General features: G+C 45.3%; 1 long non-coding RNA gene across 1 annotated transcript; it reads left to right on the top strand.

The window, feature by feature from the left end:
- Positions 1-253: 253 nt before the first annotated feature.
- LOC138438756 (uncharacterized) lies at positions 254-13711 on the top strand. The gene is made up of 4 exons (XR_011256460.1): positions 254-387; positions 9691-9778; positions 11501-11640; positions 13475-13711. It is a non-coding gene; the product is annotated as an uncharacterized lncRNA (long non-coding RNA).
- The last annotated feature ends 1404 nt before the right edge of the window (positions 13712-15115 follow it).

The raw sequence follows: 15115 nt of genomic DNA, 5'->3' as shown, positions 1-15115 counted from the left end.
AGGGCCTTCATTACTTTGCCAGGCAAAGGGGGCACGCAGCAGGCCTGCGCCTCGAGAACTGTGCCCCCCTCCCCGGCGAGTAGGGGAAGGTTATAGTCAGGCCAGAGTATGTGATAGGATCAAGGTAGTAACTGTCTCGTAGTCTTTTTTATTCTGCAGTTTCAAAAGGGTGGGGTTGCTGAGAAGCTGGAGGTGTGTGCAGGGCCCCAGGTGGCGCCTCTTCTCATGTGGCTGCACCTCTGCCTCAGGTGGTTTCGTGGCTACTTCTCCTTTGTGGAGCTGCTGTCTTGCCCCTTGGAACTCAGAGAAGGTCGTGGGGCCAGAGTTCTGCCTGCAAGGGATGGGGGACAAAACGGCCTCCCTGCCCTGGAGTCCTGCAGGGCCACGGTCAGCATCAATACCCCACAAACTCCCTTCCTCCCCCCTCCGAAAACAACTGTGGGTTCCCAGCTTGTTCCTGAGGAAGCCTGCCTGGGGTACTGAATCCTGGAGGCTGCCTTCGATATTCAAATTACGGAGCAACTTTCACTTCCACTAGGGGACTGAGGCTTCCACTCTGCCAGCAGGGAGATAGCATTTGCCCGAGGCCATGTGCCTTCAATAAGGCAGGTTCACTGGCCCTTCAAGGTGTCTCTGGGGTGGGACTGCTCTTCCCTGAGGCTCCCCTCACCCCCCAGACTTTCACCCGACTTCTCCTGGGTCTGTGCCCCAGGCCCGCTGCTCCCTTGACCGCCAGTCCCCTCCAGGCGGCGGTGACCTGCAGGAACTGCTGAGAAGCCTCGGAGGGTGGGATTTCCAGCAAATAGGGAAGGAGTCTGACGCCCTGCTGGTAGATTCTTGCAGGATCACTCTCCTCCCAGGAGAAAAAGAGGAAAAAAAGGCGAATCACTTTCCTCTTGCTTCTGCTTCTCCCCAATAAACTGCTTGCCTCACTTCCTTTTGCAGTTAGAGAAATGTTCCTTGTGAAAGTGATTCCCACACATCCACACGCCGTGCTGCCCCAGCCTCCAGGAGAGATTTGCGTGGTGCTTTGCTCCCTGGCTCCCTGGACTTTGACTAAAGTTCTTGCATCTCTGTCAGAAAACAGGCGCTGACTTGAAACATCCAGTTTTCCGTCAGTGGCGAGTGCCCGTCTCCAGGGGTGAGACAGGGTGCAGCTCTAGAAGGTTCCACCTGAGAATCAGGGTCCTTCAAGCATGGCCTGTGACCACGTCAGCCAGCAACAGCCTCCCAAGGGTCCAGCCCTCTCTGTGGCCCGGCTGCACGTGGACAAAGTCAAGGGCTCTGTGTGTGCTGGGGGGCTGAAGGAGACCCCTTAATTAGCAACTCACTCTGACTGCCTCCTCTGTTACAACAGAGATTGAAAGTGCTTGTTCTGAGAGCAGAGGGAAGGATTCAGGAAGATGCTCTATGTCAAGGGTCGTTGTTCAGTACCTCGGTCATGTCCGACTCTGTGACCCCATGGACTGCAGCACGCCAGGCTTCTGTCCTCCACTATCTCCCGGAGTTTGCTCAAACTCATGTTCATTGAGTTGGTGATGCCACCCAACCATCTCATACTTTGTCATCCCCTTCTCCTGTGGCCCTCAATCTTTCCCAGCATCAGGGTCTTCTCCAATGAGTTAGCTATTCGCATTAGCTGGTCAAGGTATTGGAGTTTCAGCTTCAGCATCAGTCCTTTCAATGAATAATATGTCAAGGGAACAGGTGCAAAATGCCCTCCCAGGAAATCATTCCACGTGTGTTTAGTGTCTGTGTTGATGGCTTGAAATCAGAAAACACAGAGGCTCGGAAGGACCAAGGACCAGCCTGCCACCATGTACGTCCACCAGTGCACGTGTCTGGTTGGTCCTGGAAAGGACAGGTCCCTTAGAGGGAATTTAAGGCCCTTCCTGGGTCAGGAACATCCCCTGTAGAAGGACAGGCTACCCACTCCAGTATCCTTGGGCTTCCCTTGTGTCCCACCTGGTAAAGAATTCGCCTGCAATGTGGGAGACCTGAGTTCGATCCCTGGGTTGGGAAGATCCCCTGGAGAAGGGGAAAGGCTACCCACTCCAGTATTCTGGCCTAGAAAATTCCATGGGTGTCCATGGGGTTGCAAAGAGTCCCACACGCCTGAGTGACTTTCGCTTTCACTTCCCCGTGTAGACAGGAGTGAGTGTCAGTAAAGCAATTCAGCCGGAAATCTCCCAGCAACACTAAGAGGCCAAAGCATTTTTAAAAGCTGCTTCATTAAGCAAAATATTTTAATTTAAATACAAAAGTGAAGAAACTAAAAGTTTGAGCTTTGTGGCAAATTAGCTGAACATTCTCTAACATCTAATTTGGAATTTTAAGGTAAAATGGTATCAAAACTCAAAGGCCTGAGAAAGACAAATACCTTATGGTATCATCACTTATGTGTGGTATCTTAAAAAATGACAAGAACTTGTTTACAAAACGGAAACAGACTCACAGACTTAGAAAATAAACTCACAGTTACCAAAGGGGAAAAGAGGGAGCACAGGGTAAATGAGGAGATTGAGACGGACATATACACACTACTACATGAAAATTAGGTAACTGTTAAGAACCGGCTGTATAGCGCGGGGCAGTATACTATAATGTCCTATATGGAAAAAGAACCTGAAAAAAAAAATGGATATATGTATATGTATAACTGATTCACTTTGCTGTACAGCAAAAACTAACATGACATTTAAAACAACCATACTCCAATAAAAATTTAAAAACAAAGAGCTCACTAAATGAAATTTTTTAAAAAAAAGTTGAAAAGGCGAAACACAGCCACCTCCAGGGAACTGCTGAAGCCCCAGGCAAAGCAAGGCATGCGCCCCCCCTAGTGGTGAAGGCAGAGAGTGCAGTTGCCCACCCCTTGCTTCCAGGACAAGGTCGCACAGCGCCTACTTGGGAAGAGCGTTTCTGCACCCCCAGCCCAGCGCCCCACTGACACAGGGGAAAAACGGAGCCCTGCGGCAGTGAAAATCGACCCGCTCACTTGGCAAGTCAAGGCTGGAAACGGGCTTGCCACCAGGTAAACGTGTTCTCACACACGAGCTTATAGCTTGATGTTCAATGGGTGGCACTAGTGGTAAAGAATCTGCCCGCCAGTGCAGGAGACACAGGGATGCGGGTTCAGTCCCTGGGTCGGGAAGACCTCCTGGAGAAGGAAATGGCAACCCGCTCCAGAATCCTTGCTGGGAGAATCCCATGGACAGAGGCGCCTGATGGGCTGCAGTCCATGGGGTTACAGAGTCAGACATGCCTGAGGGATTGAGCATGCTGCTGCTGCTGCTAAGTTGCGTCAGTCGTGTCCGACTCTGTGCGACCCCATAGACGGCAGCCCACCAGGCTAAAATGTTGTTATTCAGCTCTTACACCCCTAAAGTCAATGCTGGCAAAAATTGGGTTAATAAGCATAGGGACCTCCCCCAACCCAGAGAAGGGTCCTCACTCTGGCCCAGAACTCTTCTAACCTTGCTGGACACTCCTATTCGACCCCTTCCTAGGGTCCCAGCTCGACTTCTGTGGACCTTCACCCTGGTCTGAGCAAGGAGCCTCAAGAGCTCACCTTCTCAGAACGTGATTCTTCACCATGGACCTCCAGGTCCCTGCAGCTGAGATCTCTGGTGTCTGTAGGGGAGGGAAACTTGGCCTCTACTCATGTAAGTTCAGTGGATAAGCCTGTGAAATAAGGTAATAATAGGTCAAAGGGAGAAAAGGCACACAGTTCTATTTGGTGTTAAATGTTTTACGTGGCATGGGGGACTTCAGGGGTAGGAGAGAAACCGCTCCCTGCCCGCCATTGCTGAACCTCCAGCAAGGCTTGGAAGCTGTTGAGCCATCTGAACAAAGAAAGATCAATTTAAAGAGAAGGATCCTTTCCTAAAGAAAGGCCCTTGGGAAGGGCCAGTGTGGCTAGGAATGGCAGTCTGTGGGAAGGCAGTTCCGGGGGGAACACAAGGGCTAGCTAGGGAGGCTGGTGTGGGCATACAGCATTGTGATTTACAAGAAGCACACAGATACATTTGGTCTTTCACCCGGTCATTCACGTGTGATTGGTCTTCATGCACCATTCCTAGCCCACAGCTCCCGAAAGCCCCTCTGCTGTCCTGAGTGATGACAGCACTGGGATCAGTGCCTGAAAACCCCTCAGGGAAGGAGCCTTAGGGGTCCCACCCAAGGACGGGGATGGTTACCAGGAGAATCAGCCGTGTGGTTCGACAGTAGGAATTTTCAGTTCCACCTCCCACCCCACCCCCGATTTCCCAGGAGGGGAGAGGGCCTGGAGGTTGGATCTATCACAATAACCAATGATTGAACCAATCCTGCCTGTGCTGAAAAGCACAGACCCCGGTGGAGATGCTTCGGGGCTGGGCTCTTCTCAGGGTACAAAGGTACCGAAAAGCAATGAGAGGCTGCTGAGTGTCAAGCACCCTGAGTCTGTATCTGCAGCTGGGAAGCCAAGGCTGGCTGAGGACTGAAATCAGTAAAGTTGTGAAGAATGTGGGAAATGCTCTAGAACAGTATGAACGCGGACCTAGAGCAGCAAAGATGCTCCCTCGCTTCAGCCTGGCAGGGCGTGGAGCTAGGAAGCGTTCCTTTAACAGAGTGCAGAAACCAGAGACCCCAAGAGGGAGAACCTGCTGGGAACACCATCCATACCTGCTTTCCCCCAAGAAGCATCCTGGCTGTGAAGGTCGCAGGCGTTGGGAGGAGACCCAGGAGCAGGTTGGAGGCTGAGGACAGGCACGCCGAGCGCCACTGACCAGTGATGCCCCGAGGCTAAGAGTCAGTAGAATCATCTACCTATCAGCTTGTACCCTGTGATGTTCCATGGTTTAGGTAAAAAGTGGTTCATTGTGGGCAACATGGTGGGACTCAGACAAGTGTTGGGCTTCCCAAGTCATTCAGTGGGTAAAGAATCCACCTGCAGTGCAGAAGATGCGGGTTCGATCCTTGGGTCGGGAAGAAAAGGACATGGCAACCCACTCCAGTGATCTTGCCTGGGAAATCCCACGGACAGCGGAGCCTGACTGGCTGCAGTCCACAGGGTCACAAAGAGTTGAACAGAGCTGGAGCAACCGATCATACACACACAGCCTAGTGTAAGGCATGCACAGACTGGTTCCCATCAATCTCTGGAGTAATTTCTGTTACACAAGAGAAAAACGGTGATCTACAGCCACATTTAGGGGAAGACTCCGGTGATGGAGAGACATTCCATGTAGGGTGAATACCTGCTTATAACTTTGGACTTATAAAGTTCAAATAGACTTGTTCTCCTGTTTAAAAATTAGAGCGGCTGATGTTGGTGATGAACTACAACTATGTGTAGCGTTATCACAGGGGAAACTAGGAAAGCGTACAAACTCTGTACCAATTTTTGCAACTTCTTATGAGTCTGAAATTTTTTAATAGAAAGTATTTTAAGTGAATAAAATAGGAGATACGTTCATCAGACCCCCAAACATGAGTGAGCTAAGCAAATTTCAAATAAGGAGCGGGATCACTGAGTTTTTAAATAAATTTAGTAGTTATAGGAAAGACACCCTGGACTCTATGAAAGCAAATAAGCCTTTTTTTTTTTTACAAATTTTTTAGTGATAAATTACATATGGTCAGCAGCGAAATTATGCATACTGTAATGTATTTGAATTTTAGGTCACAAACACAGGTGTGAAAGAAATGTCATTTTACAGGCTTTGTTAATTATCTACAGCCACATTCACCAGATCCCAACACTTAGCAGCTTCAAACAGGAGACGTTTGTTCTCTATCAGCTGGTCAGGAATGCAGTGCAGCTTGGTGGGGTTTTCTGGTTTGAGGTGTCTGACAAGACTGAGATCAAGGGGTTTGTTTGGGCTGAGGTCTTGCCTGCAGGCTCACCTGGGAGAGTTTCACTCGGGTTCATGTATGTGATTGTCAGGATGCTGTTCCTCTCAGGATCTTGGGCAGAAAACCCCATCTCATTGCTGGCCGCTGACTGGAGACCTCCGCTGTCCTTGGTTTGTGGGTCTTGAACAGGGCAGCTCACACGTGGCAGCTGCTACCCCAGAGTGAGCAAGTAAGGGCAAGAGAACCGTGGAAGTGACTGACGTCCCATCACTTCTGAACTGTCAACAAATGACGTCAGGATCATGGAAACTGAACTGCAGCCCATCTGTCCACCTGCTGGCCCCAATGATTCCATCCTGACACCTGTAAGATACAGTCACTCCTTGAAAAGTCTCATCAAAAGCCGCTCAACTGAAAGCCCAGACTCTCACCACCCGAGTCAAGTCCAGGTCCAGAAGGGGCCCCTGAGCTGCAGTTCTCTAAGCAAGTTCCTGGGGCACAACTTCTCTTGATCCGTGAGCCCGCGAATGAAAACGACAAGCTGTCTGCGCCGTCACACCCTTCATATTATGGTAGGACAGCAGCTATGCACACCCGTGCTTCCTGGGAGAAGCACGCAGGCATCACTGGCCCTGTGCGGGTCTGAAATCCCGCCAGGCTGATGCTGCAAGCAGCTTCAGTTTCAAGGCCTGAGTACAGGATCCTGTGGCCATAGGCTCTGCCTTCTGAGACATCCTTCCTTTTTCTTGGAAGGTCCTGGCAGGTGAGTGGTTTCATCAGCCTGTTTTCTGGGAGCCTGCCATCTGCCTTCATTTTCGTTCCTTGTCCCCGTTAGTCTAAGCTCGCAATGTTTCTGCTAAAAGTAGTTTTTCTCAGACCCCATATGGGCCTTCTGTGGCTTTGGGTGGGTTCACCCCATCAGACAAGAGTGGTGCCCACAGATCATGGACAGAGGCCCGCCGACTGGGCAGGGAGGGTCTCTGGGGTCTCCCATGTGAGTAGTGTTCTGAATTTTCCAACCTTCTGAGTTCACACCCTCTGCTTTTCCTTGAGGCGCATTCTCCTAACAGTGTACCCCTTAATTTGGGCATCTTTGGGACCAGGAGGGGTTGAGGATTTTCAGGATCACCTAGCCCTGGTTGTTTTGCCTGACGGTTCTGCTGTCAATATCAGTACTCACGTCTCCTCCTGCGCTTCACGGTGAGTAGGAACCCAGCAGCACACACCTCACCGGAAGTCCCTTGTCTGGCCACGTGGATGAGTTAGCACTTATAAGTCCTGCCTCCCCTGTGACGATAGGAGACAGGAGCTAAGCCTTCTGCCCCTCCATACAGGGATGCCCCTTCCTCTAGTCCACAGTAACCCACTCCTTACCTCCATCAGCTCCTCAACAGCAGGGTCCAGTCCCTGTTTCTGAAGTGAAGTGGAGGGAAGTCTCTCAGTCATGTCTGAATCTTTGTGACCCCATGGACCATACAGTCCATGGAGTTCTCCAGGCCAGAATACTGGAGTGGATAGCCTTTTTCTTCTCCAGGGGATCTTCCCAACTCAGGGATTGAACCCAGGTCTCCCACATCTCAGGCAGTTTCTTTAGCAGCTTAGCCACAAGGAAAACCCAAGAATGCTGGAGTGGGTAGCCTATCCCTTCTCCAGTGGGTCTTCCCAACCCAGGAATCAAACCGGGTCTCCTTCATTGCAGATAGATTCCTTACCAACTGAGCTCTCAGGGAAGTCCCCTATTAGCCCGTGTTTCTAATAGCCATTGTTCAATGTAGTTCAATTCAGTTCAGTTCAGTTGCTCAGTCTGTCTGACTCTTTGCGACCCCATGAATCACAGCACGCTAGGCTTCCCTGTCCATCACCAACTCCTGGAATTCACTCAGACTCATGTCCATCGAGTCCGTGATGCCATCCAGCCATCTCATCCTCTGTCGTCCCCTTCTCCTCCCGCCCCCAATCCCTCCCAGCATCAGAGTCTTTTCCAATGAGTCAACTCTTCACATGAGGTGGCCAAAGTCCGTGAGTTTCAGCTTTAGCATCATTCCTTCCAAAGAAATCCCAGGGCTGATCTCCTTCAGAATGGACTGGTTGGATCTCCTTGCAGTCCAAGGGATTCTCAAAAGTCTTCTCCAACACCACAGTTCAAAAGCATCAATTCTTTAGCACTTAGCCTTTCTCTCTTAAGCTCCCCCAAATTCTCTCAGCCTCCCCATGACCTCCTTCCAAAGCCATCATGACATCTATGATCCAATTCCAGACACCAAAGTCTGTCTTACTTATCTATTGTTGCATAACAAGCTAGCACAAACTTGACTCAAGATGACACCATGTCTGTGGATACAGAGTCTAGATATAGGGCAGCTGGGTCTTCTGACCCAAAACACAAATGTAACTATAAGATCTCTGTAGTCTCTCACCTCTGTCTGAAAAGAGGCTTTCTAAACCAAAAGTTAATGTAGAAATCACAGAATACAGATGTGAAAATTTGACTAATAGAAAAATTCATTTCCAAGTTGTAAGTTGAAAGTAATCTTTAAAAATTGTGTAAAAAAAATTTTTTTAAACTAAGAAAGAAATAAAATTTCCTAGATTTAAAAAAAATCCATTTTTAGGACAGCTACTTTCTATTTCAGTCCAGCTTTCCTCTGAGATATTCCAGACTGCAAATCACATTTCTTTTTTCTTAAAACATACGTATGCATTTCTTACCTGTCTGGCTGCACTAGGTTGTGCAGCTGTGCCGTGTGGGTCCTTGCACTGCGGTGCACGGGTTTCTCTAATTGTGGCACGTGGGCTCTAGAGAGCCTGGGCTTGTTAGTTGCAGGTCACCGGCAAGGTGCTCCAAGGCATGTGGGATCTTGGTTCCCCAACCAGGGATTGAACCTGTGTCCCTTGCATTGGAAGGCAGATTCTTCACCACTGGACCACCAGGCAAGTCCCTCTAATCCCGTTTCTTATGTGTAGCCTGATACACTCGGCAACAACCTCACCACTAGGAATGATCTCAAGAATCCTATCAAAAGGCTGCTGTTAATACCATTTGAAAGTAGGACTTGGCATCATCCAGTTACATATTTCCCTCTGTTGCCTTAAGCAAATCTTCTTAAACTAAGAACATGAATCTCACGGGGCCTCGTTGAACCACAGACACTTTGCTCAGTAGGTCTTCGGTGGGGGTCCGGGGAATGCATGGTTGTGATCCACAGAAACACGTCTCATTCTCCACTAACTCAGGGGTCGAAGAAACTAAATATGTAACAACAGTCTGTTGTTACTGAGCTAGGGGCTCGCTGTCCAGCACACATAGAAGCCAGAACTGCGGCATCAGGTTTGGGGAGAGAAAAGAGCTTTACTTCACCGTCAGCTGGCAAGAAGACGAAGTTCAAATGTGTCTCCTTGATCTGGGATTCTGTCAGACTTCCAGGAGTTAGGGGAGAAGGGCTGGTGTGCAGAGGTGCTGGGGTGGGGGCAAAGGTTTCAGTGGGAAGTCGGTGGAGGTGGCCATTCATGGTAAGGCAAGTGAAGGCCCGACTTCAGCACCAGACCTCCTGGACAGCTTTGATCCACGTGTTCTTCGATCCACAGGGGTGGGGAGAGACTTTGGTTCCGGGGGTTATTTAAGGTCAGAGTTTTCTCTCTGTGCTTGCCTTGGCTGCATGACTTGTGATTTTGTTCTATTATCTCTGAGAAACAACTCGGGATCCTATTAGGAACAGGCAAGTACCAGTCTGGGGCTGGTGCTGTGGGTACTTTGTGAAGGTTGTCGCCTCCCATTTCTTCTCAGCTCATATAGTTCTCTGCTGTCCTTATAAAATTTTTGTTAACACTTAACAATCCTGTCCTTTACAACAGGTCAACATCAGGGCTTGGTGAAGTAAAGTCTGATGCATCTGTTCAGTGGAGTACAATGCAACCCTGAAGAGTCTGTAAGAATGGAGAGGTCCGCCTACAGTGCATTGTTAAGTTTCAGTGCTAATCGTGTCTGCAGGATAATTCTAACTACATAAGCATTTATTATACTGTGTGCACCATGGAGAGAGTGTCCAAAACACTCTGGGTTGTGGAACTGTGTGTTTTGTTTCCCTTCTCATTCTGTACTTTTCCTATTTTCCTCAGTGACCATATAATAATTAAATGTGTTATATTCATTAAATGTTTCCAAAAATTAAGATTGCTCTAATGGGAAGAAGTGAGAGAATCTATGACAGGAATTCCAGTTGGGAATTTATCACTGGTACTCATGAAAAAAACTTTTACTTTAGTCTCAAGATGATATTGTCAAAGATAAATTTTTTGAATTGGAGTTGTTTCTTTTAAAAAGATATTAAGTACTGTGTATCCAAATACTAATCAGAAAGTTTCAATTAATACTTTAAGAAAAAAATACAGAAAACGGGGGAAAGGAAGTAAAAATGGAGGGGGAAAGGAAGGAAAAATGGAAGGAAAAAAAAGAAAAAACTGTTTTACTATGTATTGAGCATGCTTCTGATTATCCTTATGAAAAATAAAACAGAAAACAATAAGGAGAGACAAGAAAAGTAAATATTCTTAAATCCTAGTACCTAGAATTTTGTATTCTTGAGTTTTATGCTCGAAAGAGCCAATCTCAGTTGTTTAGTTTTTTGACCCCGAACCTGTACATACCTTTACAGTTTCCTTAGACAACAGGTCAGGCTTTCTTCTCATGCAAAATTCAGCTTTGTCCGTTTAATATGTTTTCTTCTGTTTCAAGTTGATAACTAAACTTGGAGGAGCTCATTTATCTTAAGCAGATAACACTTTATCAAGTCTAATTAGGGAATTTGTTTCTTTGGCTTTAAAATATGTCATATTTTCTCCAAGACAGGATAAGTGTGTACTGTGTTTTATGTAAATTAGTGAATTTAAAACAATAAAGGAAATACTATACTGAATTCCTCATTTCTTAAGGTGAATAGCTATGAATTGATTCCTGAACTTGGGTAGAATTTTGGGAGGGTCTGAAGTTGTCAGTGTTTGCTCTCACTTCATTAAGAAGGGTCCTCTTCTTAATCTGTCTGTTGTGTTGGCTTCAAGAAAGACAAGCCTTGCCAATTACTTAGTCACATTGCTCAATAAGCTAAGAGTCATCGAATTGGAAGGTGTCGCAGCCGTTTGCATTGGGCTCATCCCCACTGCCCTTTTGTCCGGTAGTGATGAAAGGCAGGTCTGCCTGTCCTGCTCACTAACCTATTTTTTTGCTGAATGAAAATACCTTCGAGCCCAGAGAGACTCACTTGATCAAAGAGAATTTGTGATCAGTTCAGCAGTGATGTTTAGCACACAAAGAACATGCACAATAGATCGTGGAGGGGAGTTGAAAGAGTCAAAAAGAGCCTTTGAAATTAACTATACAGTGGGATTAAGTCTTTTCAAAATAGTAAAATGGCTTAGGAAAAGCACTTGTTTTCATTTCTGTGTACAAGTGTAGACTGGATATTGTGTGCACTTTCCACTCTAATTTAGGCCAGTTGAGAGGAATAAATAATGAACTACTGACACATTTATTTTGCATCTACTAAGCTTATCCATTAAAATAGATTTATCTGCATCATTTCCTTTAAATTGCAATCATGCCCTAGTTTTGTGGCAATTTCCTATATTTTGTGAAATTATGTCTCCAGAAGCTTATCATATATTCCAGGTTGCAGTGTCCCACAGAGTCAGAAGCATATGTATGGCCACGCCATTTCTTCCAAATGTGAGGGCCCGACATTGTCTACACCCCAAACTCTGAAGAAATAGAATTTATCCACTTCTGCGGTCACTGATGTAGTCATGCATGTATGTATGTTGCTTGCTCAAAGATTCCTTTGTGAAATGAGTTTCTGAGCAATTCAGTTCCTTAAAATGCAGATGAAATCTGTATTTGTCTCACAGCTACTTTTAAAAGCAATTTTGATAGTCTTGCTCAATTTGGAGTTGGATGAATGACTATTTGCTACAGATTCTGATTCTGAGAGGTTTACTTCTAATGCAATCTGATGTATGTGCAAAACTTCCACCCTGGTTTTTAAAGATTTATTTTCTGTTCGGCCATCATCTTTTCAGTGTCATTTTCCATATGAAATAGAATAATGTTTTCTGAAAAGAATTTATAATAGGGGCTTTCAATTCTCACCCCTTGCCACTTCCTTACTTACTAACAAACTTAATGGCTCCTCTAGTCTAAAAAAATAAAGCCATGTTCAATACCTTAAAAATACTATTTGAGTTTTTTTAAATTACAAAAAGAATACATCGTTGTTGTCAGATATGGAAACTGCCTGCCTCCTCCAATTCCCATGCCAGAGAGGTAAGCAGTCTTAATTGTCATTGACTGTCCTTCAGGACCCTTTTTGCATCCTTTTACTTACCCAGAGACACTTGAATTATCACACAACTGGCTCCTTGCAGCAGAGCTTGGTGCTCTCGCCTCATCAGTGTATACACAGATCTACTTGATTCTTAAAAATCACTGCTAAAACCCCATGGAATGGACTTAACCACTCTCCACTGATGGATTTAGGGTTACTTTTTCTTATATTAGACTGTTTCCATGAGCTCATTTTCATAGTATGGAGGCCTAGAAGTGGAGTCATTTGGGGGCAGATGTGATCAAATTGCCTTCCAGAAAGGCTAGACTTATGTACATTCTCCCCTAGAAAAGTGTGCAATGACCTCTTCTCCAAGTCTTTCTCAGCACTTGACAATATGGATCTTTTCCAATTTTGCTGGTGCTTTTATCATTTCTAATTGTCAATTTTTGATGCTTTTGGCTCCATGTATAAAGGTGCATGAATGGTGTAAGAGGTAGGAAGATTTTTATCAACAAACCATATTTTTCCTCACAGAGTTTGTCGCCTTTGAGCCTGACTCCCCTCTGGTTGGGATTAAGGGGCTGCTTCCATTGGTGTCTGCACGCTCCTTTTGCATCTCTCTCCAAACCTTTATTGTCAGAGTTCCTGTTTCATTTTATGAAAATATCTTGAACTTTGCCTTTTTACCTAACCTATGAGGCTTTGTTTATTAATCAAGGAATTCTTCATATGTATTGTGAACCTGAAGTGTTTAATCTTTTTTTCTGACATCTTATTTTAATTTTCTATCCCTTTCCCCCCTCTTATTCCTTTTAAAAGTCTTTTTCCTCTTTCTTTGGATTGATCAGGTTTTCCTTGCTTTATTTTTTTCTCTGGGACTTGGAGGTTTTACATCTCATTTCTGACCTATGTCCTTTATCTATATTACTAACATTTTCACTTACATTTTAGACAGATATATTTAAAGTACATAAATATATATATATAAAACCATACACACATGTATTTATTACCTTAATTTAAATTACGCATATACTTAAAATGCATATTAGTCATATATAACATAGTCAGATGTTTAATCAATGCTGATTGAGTAACAATTTGTCATTTATTCTAAAGGAGTGACACTGTGAAACATAACATCAATATTCAAAGGGTAAACTACCCCAAGTATTAAAGAGAACATGAGAACATGGTACAATAATTTAAAATGCAATATTACATACGCACTACTTTGTGAGTTCCGAACTTCAATATCAACCATTTTAGAGACACCGTTTTAAAATTTTTATTAATTTATTTATTTTTGGCTTCTCTAGGTGTGATGAGCAGGAGCTACTTTCTGGGTGCGTGAGCACCTCTTGTTGCAGAACACTGGCTCAGTATTTGCAGTGCGCAGGCTTACCTGCCCAGAAGCATGTGGAATCTACTGCACCAGAGACTGAACCCGTGTCCTCTGCATTGTTAGGTGAATTCTTCACTCCTGGACCAGCAGGGAAGTCCTAAAGACACTTTTAAATTAAATTTTATGTCAATAAAGGCGCTGTTATTTTTAAGCATTTCTATTTTTATATAGCGGAGAAGGCAATGGGAAGCCACTCCAATGCTCTTGCCTGGAAAATCCCATGGACGGAGGAGCCTGGTGGGCTGCAGTCCACGTGGTTGCTGAGGGTCAGACACAACTGAGCGACTTCACTTTCACTTTTCACTTTCATGCATTGAAGGAAATGGCAACCCACTGCAGTGTTCTTGCCTGGAGAATCCCAGGAACTGGGGAGCCTGGTGGGCTGCCGTCTATGGGGTCGCACAGAGTCAGACACGACTGAAGCGACTTAGCAGCAGCAGCATTTTTATGTAATGTCTTTGTTTCTTTTATATTAGGTATTTCTAAATTACTTAGACATAAAAATTTCCCTCTGACAATAATTTCTATCCTATAATTTACGCCACTTGATTTTGGATGATAGAAGGAGCCTGGGCTGCAGCAAAATGCCTGCCAATGAAGCCTGGGAGAGTTTAAAGATCATTGTCAAATTTGCAGCAACACTGAGCTAACACGATGAGAAGCTATTTGCACAGAAGCCAGCATTGTATGAAGTTCACCAGTTCCCAAAGCCAGATTCTTAACGATAGCTTTAATGGTACAGAAATTGTTTCCTACATCAAAAGGCTGACTACATATATAGAACACAGAGTTTTATTTATTTATTTATTTGTTTATTTTAATTTTTTCTCCCACGGCAGCCCCTCCGGACTCGTCAGCCTGGCCAGGCTGGATGAGGTGGGAATGGACTCCAGGCCGAGGGGACTGCCGGGAGCCCATTCCCTGGGCAAGGGGATGGGCACCACCCCACAGAGTTTTAAAAGAATTGCTTATGATGATTACAAGTATGGGGCTGATGGCACAGCCTCTAGACCTACCCTGTCCACTATGGCAGCCACTAGTCACATGCGACTGTGGAATTTTTGAATGTGGTTACTTAGATCAAGATGTGATGTGAATGTAAAATATTCATCAGATTTCAGTGGGGCCAGTGGCTGAGCTTGTGATTCGGTTTATTATTATTATTTTTTGCACTGTGTTAATCTTTTTTTTTTTTCTATTGAAGTACAGTAGATTTATTAGGTTGGTACAGAAGTAATTGTGGTTTCAGACCATGATTTTTAAATCATTATAACTAGGCTTAAACACATCCTTATTAATCAAAATAGGAACCATTAGAATCAACACATTTCTGCCAGTGAGAAATATGTTTATTTCTGTAGCATAAAAATCCATGCTTCAGGATTCAATGAACTCTTGGAAAGCATTTCCTGCCACTTTCTGAAAGTGTTTTCCCTGCAAAAAAGTTGTTGAGGTGCTTGAAGAAGTGGTAGTTGGTTGGCGAGACATCAGGTGAATAATGGCAGATGAGGCAAAACTTTGTAGCCCAGTTCATTCGATTTTTGAAGCATTGGTT

This window comes from Ovis canadensis, chromosome 4, assembly GCF_042477335.2.
Source record: "Ovis canadensis isolate MfBH-ARS-UI-01 breed Bighorn chromosome 4, ARS-UI_OviCan_v2, whole genome shotgun sequence".
In the NCBI taxonomy this organism is placed as follows: Eukaryota; Metazoa; Chordata; class Mammalia; order Artiodactyla; family Bovidae; genus Ovis; species Ovis canadensis.
Note: the sequence above shows the minus strand (reverse complement) of the source record. Positions and strands in the feature narration are given on the sequence as shown.